This window comes from Gekko japonicus, unplaced genomic scaffold (genome assembly GCF_001447785.1).
Source record: "Gekko japonicus isolate JY-2015 unplaced genomic scaffold, Gekko_japonicus_V1.1 scaffold290, whole genome shotgun sequence".
Classification (NCBI taxonomy): Eukaryota; Metazoa; Chordata; class Lepidosauria; order Squamata; family Gekkonidae; genus Gekko; species Gekko japonicus.
This window is the reverse complement of record NW_015163613.1, coordinates 865864-874340: the sequence shown is the minus strand read 5'-3', so window position 1 is coordinate 874340 and position 8477 is coordinate 865864.

Here is an 8477-nt window from a genome sequence, read left to right as displayed (position 1 = left end):
ATTTGTTGTGAGTTCAGGAACTTCAGTATGCACACATTTTATCCAGTGTGCAAAGGCACATCTGAGAAGATGCACACATATGAAAAGGCAAAACAATTCTTATAGGTGTGCTAAGTGTGCAGTAGCATACACAAGGCTCTGAAGGCAAGGGGTTTAATTCCAGAGTGCCATAAAAACTTAAACTGGAGATATGCTGGACCATTTCTAGCAAATTTTTAGCAAAGAAGCATATTAGTTCACAGAAAGTGAGTGATGCATCAGTCTGTTTCACAGAGGAGAAATACCACTTTCTTTTTCATTTATTGTACTAGTTTAATTTGAACACGGAGAAAATCCAATGCAATCCTTTTGTTCTTATGTACCAGACTCAAAGGTCAAGCAATCCAACTTGCTTGACCTTGCTTGGAAGTACTTCTTCACCCAAAGAGTGATTAACACTTGGAATTCACTGCCACAGGAAGTGGTGGTGGCTACAAGCATGGACGGCTTCAAGAGGGAATTAGATAAGCATATGGAGCAGAGGTCCATCAGTGGCTATTAGCCACAAGGTATAGATAGGGGCTCTGGGGCAAGTGATGCTCTGTCTTCTTGGTGCTGGGGGGGGTCAACAGTGGGAGGGCTTCTAATGTCCTGGCCCCACTGGTGGACCTCCTGATGGCACTGGTATTTCTGGCCACTGTGTGACACAGAGTGTTGGACTGGATGGGTCTTTGGCCTGATCCAACATTGGCATGTCTTATGTTCTTAACTTCCATGTGCACTGTAATTACAGTTGTGCCATGTACTTCCAGTAATGGTCCTGAGTGTTGTGCCCATAAATATAGATGATATTATTGCAGTTAGAGTTTTTATTTTATGGTACTTCGGGTGCTGTGTGTATTATTACTTCCTGTCAAACTTCCATTTATGAAAGGTGGTGTCAATCCCTTGTAGTTTTCAAATTAAAGCAAATCTTTCCCTTGCCAGTAACTCTATTAACGGATCCTTGTGGGCCTTGGTGGTATTTCATTACCTTCACAGTTCTGATGCTCAAGATTAATCTGAGAAGTATACTAAGGCCCCGGTCACACGGGCAGGAAACTGCAGAGGAGAAGCGTGGCTGTTTGCCCTGGGGCAAACTACTGCGCAGTTACGTGATCAGACCTCCTGTGGAGGTCCTGTGGAGGTACCGTGGAGGTTCCATGGCAAGGGAGAGGTGCCGATCACAGGACAAGCCGGCGCACAACGAAGAAGCGCGCGCCGCGGCAAACTGGTTTTTATTTTAATGTACATGACAAATGCGCATACTCCGTTGGGTGCGCATGCGCATCCACAGAGACTTGGACAAAAAAACCCACCTTATTTGCAAGGGGACATGGGCGGGCGCCGGATGCCACCGGAAACGCGATCAGACGCCCGCCCTTGCCCCGCAGTTTCTGGAAACTAGTACCTCCAAGGTACTAGTTTTTTGCCACGCAGTTTCGGCTGGAAGCCTTGGTTGAGCCACGGGAGTGCTATGCTTCCCAGATGTGCTGGTGAGATCGCACCCGGAAACTCCGGCTGTTTTCCGTCTCACTTGTGTGGCTTCTGTTACATGTGACCGCAGCCTAAGGACAATGAGAACAACTTTTTTTAAACAACTTTTATTAGGATAATACACATTCACATTGCATCAACTTCGATATATATCCTTTTCTTCTACTCCCCCCCTTTCATAGGCTTCCAACAGCGTTCCCACCACCAGTTCAAATCTTAGATTCTAACATGTTTCTAATCCTTTATCACATAATTATAGGTAACAACCGTTCATATATTTATCATTATAAGTCTATTTCTTTTCTCTATTACATTCACTTAATAATTTTCAAAGCAAATCAAATTGTCCTTTACATCCCAGTACTTCTCTAAATAGTCCTTAAAATCCTTCCAGTCCACAAAGAATTCTTCCGCCTCCAGATCTTTCAGCTTTCTTGTCATTTTGTCCATTTCTGCCATAAAAAGCAGTTTTTTAATCCATTCTTCTATGCCCTGGGATTTTGTCCAATTTCCAATATTGAGCATACAGGACAATGAGAACAACTGAAAGAGTTAGGCTATATGAGTTAGGCCCCTTAATCTATGGAGGTAAACTTGATACTCCTGGGTTATTCCAACAGGAATGGTTTAAGGATCTAGCAAAAGTTTATCTATCATGCTGTTCTTATCAGTCATATCAATCAAAAGAGGATGTGAACTGAAATGGTAAAGTATAGCCTGATCTCATCAGATCTTGGAAGCTAAGCAGGGTCAGTACTTGGATGGGAGACCAAGGAAGACTTTGCAGAGAAAGGCAATGGCAAACCACCTCTGTTTAATCATTTGCCTTGAAACCCCTATAGGGTCATCATAAATCAGCTATAGCTTGATGGTACTTTATATAAATTCATCAATGAAAGACTTCCTGTATATCTACCCCCCATGGCTAGGATATACTAATTCAGTGCAGTGTGGTTGAATTTGGAGATTACATTAACCAAGTACATAGTACTATTAAATTTCAATTCAACACTGTTCTGTCCTGACAATCAAGCCCATGGATCAGGAGAAGGTGGTGCAGGCTGCATCTATGGTCTGCCAAGCTTAGGCATAGCCATTGGGATAGGCCAGGAGAAGAGTTCATCACTGACTTTTTCCTTAAAAAGAGAGAGAGAGAGAGAGAAACAAAATGTCATCTTTGCATGGTTGCAAATTGTTTATTTGCAATCTTTTAAAAATAATTGTAATGATTAGTTACAACGTTATTGTCGTTAGCTACAGGGTTTTAAAGCACATTAAGTGGATTTAGCCAAATTGAAATATATCTTTTAAAGTGCTGAGTGGTTTATATTTGGGAACAGCTGCTGTGCGTGGCTCAGATTCCCTTTTCCTCTCACATTTTATGATCTTGACAATGTTGGAAATGGAGATTCTCCGTCCTGCTACTGACATCTTAATGGGCGGAGGAAGTAAATGGGGCTAACTTTCCCATCTATAATGATATGGTAATGTGAGCCATTACAATGTCAGTGGTGGTTTATTGGCATTATAGCTGATGATTATGTGGGTATTACAATACCCATGCAAGCACAGTAATTCTAATCACTAGGAAATTGTCAAAAGTTTCACGTTTAAACTTTTATCCAGAGTGAGGGAACCTCCACTCTCAAAAGTCCACTAGCCCTCTATGCTGCTGAGCACTTCATAACAACACTTACCTGTGTTAGATGTGCAATTAATTTAATCTTATTCAATTATTCAAAATGTAAGTGTAATTGATACACAGAAGGCAGAGTGGAACCATGCCTGTTGTACTCTCTCCTGTTCTCCTCCATTCACTTTGCATGTTACCAGACTGTGAACACAGAATCGACACGTCTATCATTTATATACAGGAACAATCAACACACACAGGTCAAAGGTAGAGAAAGCAGGGTCAAAGCTGCTCTTCCATCCATATGTTAACTGTATCTGTGTTTCAAATGATGAAATAAGGATGAGACGCCTACAAGGAATTATGTGCTGCTAAACCTTTGCTATCCATTCTAACTAGGAGCTCCTAAGTCTTATTAGAAAAGATCTGCTACTGAAATCTTGGGGAAAGGTCATTGAAAACAAGCTTCAGTTGTTGGGCTTTGACCCAAGCAAAGCATATGAGATAAAAGAAATAAAGTTAGTGGTGATATCCCTGGATTTTAGAAGTATGCAGGAGAGAGCACAAAGGGTATGCTCAGTAGTCACTCATGGCCTAATCCCCTTTCATTTTATTCCACAATATGTTTTTAACATAACCGTGCCACAGTATAAAAGGACATTTATGCTGGCTAGGCTAAATGCCTTTCTGTCAGTAGTTATTGAGGGTCATTATGCAGGCATTTCTTATTTGGGTAGATGATGTGAGTGTGGGGATGGTCATACTGAGACTTTGGAACACTTTTTGCTGTTCTGTTGTTTTTGGGAGGATTTGAAGAAGAAATAGTTAGGGAAGTTGTTACCTTATACATTTTATCTTTCTTTGCAGAGTCTAATTCAGATGTTACTATTAGATACAGATAATAATAGTACCATGTTATTAGTAGCAATTTTTTTTTTGTTGGCAGTAATTAATATAGGGCTGTTTCGGTATGATACTGCTTGAGGCCAGTTGGCCATTAAAGCAAGATCATTTAAGTAAGCTATCCTTTCTGTCTCAATATTTCAAATTATACTTTAGAAATTATTTGACATCTTGTAGCTGCTGTAGTTTGTAGAAGAAATCTCACAGATTCAAGTGAGTCGGTGATTACCAATGGCAAATGAAATACTATCAGGTGAAGGAAGCCTGTATAGATTCCCCTTATCCATATCCCTCTACTTATAGTTGGAGTAAATTGATTACAGTGCCATCCTAAGCAAAGTTACACCCTTCAGGGGACTTAGATTTGTGTTTTGACAGAGCTTAAAGTAATACAGATAAACAGTGATGTAGAGGGGATTCATAAACCTTTGTTTTTTAATGGTGAAATCAAAATTGGTTGACTTCTGAAGGCAGGCAGAAGCCATTTTTGTAAGTGACATGTCCAGATTGTACTTTCAGGATATGGTAGATCACAATCAGTGTCCACTATTTATTTATTTATTTATTATATTTATAACCCACCCTCCCCGCAAGCGGGCTCAGGGTGGCTCACATTGCCTGGCACAATTTGCCAAGATTCATATACAGTTAAAACATTTAAAACTTAACATTTAACATTGTTAAAACATTTAAAACGTCTCCACCCCATGGCCAGGGCAGAAGCTGGATCAAGTATGGAAGTATCATCTAAGAAAGCCTGTAGCTGTTCAGCTGCCATCCTCTCAACTACCTTACCCAGAAACAGAAGATTCGAAACCAGGCGGTAGTTGATAAGGACCACAGGGTCCAGTGATTTGTTTTTTGAGAAGCAGATGTACCACTGTCTCCTTCAAACCATCTGATGTGTGTCCATCTGATGTGTTGCAAGTCATGAGCACCAGCAGGCTATGTCCTTCCTCCCATTCACTAAAGGAGAAGAGAGGGCCCTTGGAAGACTCCACTACTGCCTTGATTGCTAATATCCTTGTGAACTATTGTCAGTAAATGTAAGTCTTAATTTAACAGGGTGTTAACTGCATCCATGTGGGTTAATTGCCACTCTACTTCTCTGTTGTGGAGAGTTATTGAACCATTTGATTACAGCATAAATGCCATTGGAATACAGAGCAAAGATAATTTCCTCATGCCAGTTGAGATAAATGCATTTTTGATAGTCAAAAGACCTTTATGGTCTGCTAGCATATTACTATTTTGTATCCATTTTGTAAAATCGGCAAGGTAATAAAACAACAGAAATACTCCAGTCACTTAATACACACTTTTATAGAGTAAATGAAAGACACAGGGCTGCTAAGAACCAAGACACATGGAACAAAAATCTGGGACTCTAGTCAACCAGTTGACCCAAGAAGCCAGGCAAGTCATGAGGTTTCATATGATGTCTGAATTGGCTCGATATATTATATCTGTGTGGCTCAGAGCTGCCTGGGGGTGAGTTGTAGTCCTTGCAGCCTTGGGGAGGGATGCAAACTACTGAGATGGAAGGGAGTTTGAAGGATTAACCAGAAAGCATGAATGCGTATGGAACAAAAGTGTGACAATTGCATAAAGAAACAGGTATTAGTAGTATGAGGAATTTTTTCTCTCAGGGACACACCAAACAGGGGGAGGAGGTGTTTAATCCTTTCCCATACAGTTTGAAACACTTCTTTGAGCTCCAGTGGGATTCTTGTTGCAAAAGATACAGACAGAGGCACCCAAATCTACACATTTTCCTACAGAAAACAAATGCAGCTTTGGAGAGGCATTTCAAAAGACAAAGAAAGACCTTTTAATGGGATATGGCGTCACTAGATGCCCACCAGACATGGAAAAATCTGTGGGCTGTTTTTGTGTTTGTGGGTGGATGGGTGCCAGTCCTCTTTATTGCTCAGCGGCCTTTTCTCACCTTCCCTGCCCCCTCTATCGCTTCACTTCCTCTTCAACCCTCTTCTCTTCCTTGTATCCAGTGGCCAGCCGTTGCCATCAGCAATTAAACTTTAGATAAAAATGGTTCACTTCGTAGAACGCAGCTAATTTTTCTTCACCATATTCAAGCTCTGAACTTTTTGAGAAAACAAAAAGAATTTTTTAAAAATTCAGAGCGGCAAACCATGACATTTTTGACACGTCACCTGAATAACAATTCCATTTTTCCTGTAGCATTGCCAAGTGCCTGGCTTATAAGATTATCTTGCATAAGCTTCATTATTAACAAAATTGTGCAAATGGGCTAAAATATATGCTTCCATATCAGTAACGATGTTAACCTTGAAACCAGTCATTAGCATGGTTAGTGGTAGGTTTGTAAAAACATGAATAGCCTGAGGCAAAGATCTCAATGAAATACTCTTGATGGGTGGTAAGCACTAATTTGTGAAGAATTATTGATAGGGCCGTCATCGAGTAAACTAACCATTATTCCAAGGAGAGTAGCTTTCCTCTCTGTTGAAGAAAAAAGCAAGAGGAAGGAAATGTGTATTTAACTGTGATTTCAGCATAGCGGATGAGAGTCTACCCTTCCAGGTACTTGTGCTGGTAAGACACTTTGGCAGCTGGTCTTTAGTTATATTTGTTAGATTATTGCTGGAAACAAAAACTTCTTTATGAAAAATGTTAAAGTAAAATTGGGTCTAGGGTTCATTTTTAGCATAATACACTGACTGAGCCTTTCATTGATTTCCTTGGTACATTAAAACTTTGGGTTGTTTCAGTTCAATTAAAGGCATTACAAGTGACTCTGACCGTCCAGGGAGGCTGTTTCTGTTTTCTGAGTAGATTCACATTTAACATGGCAGTCATATTTGGAAATATATATGCTTGGAATCTCTATGCTTAAAAATACGAAGGAGTGATATGTGTTGGAAATATCTGTGTCACAAGGTCTAAAATTCAGTCATTATAGGGTTAATGTGTGTTTACCTTGTGTGCTATTGTTTAGACTGACCTGGAAGGGAACCTGGTAGAAAGCCAATGGGAAGAAAGCCTGGGAAACTGAAGCCTTTTTACTAACTATCATTGGTTAATGCATTCAGGTGATTTCCTTCTAGGGGTCAAGAAGAAGAATCTCCATTGTTGTAGACCATGTGGTCAAAGTGTAAAGATGTAATCTTAGGTGACTTTGTTGTTTTGTAGATTTCCTGTGAACCCTTCCCTTAGAAATAAAGATTTTTACATAGAAATAAAATGCCTCCTCTCCAGTGAACAAAGATCCATTGCAAACTGAATATTTAACTATGTTTACCAATTTTCCAACAATATGCAGCTCCAAACATGCATTGGCTCCTCCATTCCCAATGTCAGTAAGCAAGTAGGCACTTTTGGAATTTTGAGAATGCGTAGTGGACATTGCCACAAAATGGCTGCTGTAGCAGAGGCAATCACAAAAAATGGCTGCTATAGGTAAGTTTGTGTTACAAAACCAATTTGCTGTGCAGCAAGCAGCATTGCTTCCATTTTCTCCACCCTCAGTTGATGCAAAACAAGATTCACTCCAGAGAATGAATCCCATTACTATCTTCTACATGGGTGCCAGGAAGCACCATGGTACCCATGGTCACCATGTTGGACATCATTGGATGCATTGAATGCATGCCACACAGCCAAGGCCTGGCATACACCTACTAGCTGTTCCTGAGTGTTTGAAGACATGCATGTACCCTTCACATTGTATTAAGCAATCCACAACTGTTTTGTTAAGTAACTTACAAAAGACCTACTTGTAATGGAAGTCAAACCGTAGCTTAAGTTTATGCTTCTGGCTCCAGCAATTCATAGTCTAGAGATTCCTTCAGATGCATACACTTATGAGTGACTATTGCTGCATTTTAGTGGGTGTACCTCCCTGTAAGATTCCCCCCCCCCCCAATCATGGTTTTCTTCTAGCTTACAGTACTTCATTAATTTTTCCATTGGACTGACATCTCAAAGATGTAACAATCAATTTCTGGAAAACAACATCACATATTTTTAAATGGTTGCTACTTGATTACATTTCCTGGTTATCTATTCAGGAAAATATATTGTCCTGTTATCCAAAATGCTGTTTCTCACCCTCTCTGTCCAAATAGTTTCAATAAATACTTAAAAGTGTCTCCATGGAAGCAGGTTCAATCATTTAGCAAGGATAAAAGTAATGGGACAGCCATTCTATTAGAATCAAAACATTATTGGCTACACTTGGTTTTTCTGTACTGATAGTGTATGGGTTTTTTTAAATTAATACCAAAGCCCAAATTGAGCCCTAAAAAAATTAGCATTATTCTCTAAGAAGCTGTTCTATTGACTTACTGGTTAATAGTTTGTTTGCATGAATAATTCACTATCTACATGCTATATCTCTATCTTAAATGTATTGCAAAGCATATATTAGACAGAGATCGACCTC